Genomic DNA, 2,015 nt, shown 5'->3' with positions numbered 1-2,015 from the left:
ACATGGAAGGTTGGTGATCAAAGCATGAAGGCGTTGGCAACTTGATTCTCAAGTTGGCAACGCCTTCTTTAATTTAATAAGGAAGATGGAAAACAAAGTTTAATGGAGGAGTTGTCAATGCTAGCCTAGGAGTTACCAACGTGTTCACAAGATATCATTGAAGGCGTCACTAACTTGGAAAATCAAGTTAGCAACTCCATTGAAATTATTGCCCTTGGGAATAGATGAAGGCGTTGGTGACTTGGGTGTATGAAGGAGTTTTTACTGATAACGTGCCCGATGAGTAGCTTGGAAAATTTTGCTATTGTGCGTGCGCACAAACCAGTGTGCATACGCACAATAAGAATTGTTGCTACTATGCGCACGCATAACCTAGTATGCCTACGCACAAAGGGAAATATGGCCAGAATGTGCACGCAAGGGACGAAGGATGTGTATGCACAATGAGAATTGTTGCTACTGTGCGCATGCATGATCCTGTATGCATATGCACGTAAGGATTTTTACGTAGACATGCGTATGCACAAGTAGACGTGCGTACGCATAAGAGAAGATCTCCCGTGCAAAGCCTCAAGTCCAACGAAGCCCATTTCCTAATCCGGAAAGCATGATTGAAAGCCTTTCAAAGAGTCAAAGGATCATTATAAATAGGAGGGAGCTTTGTACTTGAAGGGACTTTACTTTGGAGCTCATACTTTACATCACGTTTACTTTCATCTTTGCTTGTAGTTTTCTTTTCTTTTACTTTTGTACTTAGCTTAATTTCCATTTTTGAATTCTAGTTTGTATTTGGAGCTATGAGTCACTAAACCCCATTTTCAGTAGGGGGAGAAGCTCTATTGATTTTAATGGATTAATACTTCTTCTTTTCTTCTCAATTTAAGTTAGTTTATCTAAGAGGAAACTCTTGTGCTTCATAGATTCAGTCACTATTGAGAGAGGGATTGAATCTACTTGAATTGTGTGATAAACTTGAGAAAGGAGTCATAAAATTCAGTTTGGGGTTTATCCTCTCATGATTCTCTTAGTTGATACATTCTTGGTTTGGTATGTGAGATATAACCACGTTGAATTGAAATTCTAGGAATTGTGTGGTAATGACTGGAATTCACACCCCATTCAAAATTGGGGAATTAGTCCTTTTGGCAAGCGCACCAAAATTATCGTCAAGTAATAACCCACAGTGGAGTGGGATCGTATCCACAGAGATTGGCAAATTCGAGCAGTTTTAATCAATTGATGAATTAGTCAAGCGGATCAATAGGATTGTAGAGTGCAGAATTGTAAATGAAATAAATGTAAATGACTAGAATATAAAGAAAAGCAATAAAGTGCAAAAATATAAATGGCAGAAAGCAGTAAAGTGTAGAATTATAAATGACTTGAATGTAAACGGGAATGGGGAATTGCTGAATGTAAAAATAAGCAGTAAAGAAATGGATAGATAAGAATGGGGAAATTCATTGAGATTGGGAGATGTTGTCTCTTTGGATCAAATCTAGCTTATATCCTCTTCAATCATGCAACTCATTGACCTCTTGGCAATCATGATTGATTGAGCCCCAATCCCTTGGTGACTCAATCTCTCAGTTCTTGATCAATAGCCAATTCCTTGGTCTAATTGCTCATGAAGAGAGATATGCTTGGTCCCTGATTATACCACACACCATCATAGGTCCAAGTAGAGGGAGGATTATATGTCACATATCCAAACACCAAAACCCATATTCTACTCTAGTGTGAGAAGGGATTTCAAGCATGATTTCATGTTTCCTTTCCCAAGGTTCCCATGAAACCCAATTGTATTCAATCTCTTTCCCAAGATAATTGAATATTAAGCATTAAGAACGAAATTCCTTCTAGAAAATCAAAGAGAAGATGAAGAGAAGAAGGATTTCACTATCATTCATCCATCAAGTACAACAGAGCTCCTTCTCTCAATGAGAGGGAAGTTAGCTACTCATAGCTCAAAAAGTACTCAAAAGTAAAGTGTAAAAGTGGATCTAAAACTGACT

The sequence above is a fragment of the Arachis hypogaea genome, chromosome 16 (assembly GCF_003086295.3).
Source record: "Arachis hypogaea cultivar Tifrunner chromosome 16, arahy.Tifrunner.gnm2.J5K5, whole genome shotgun sequence".
Lineage (NCBI taxonomy): Eukaryota > Viridiplantae > Streptophyta > Magnoliopsida > Fabales > Fabaceae > Arachis > Arachis hypogaea.
This window is presented reverse-complemented; position numbering follows the sequence as displayed.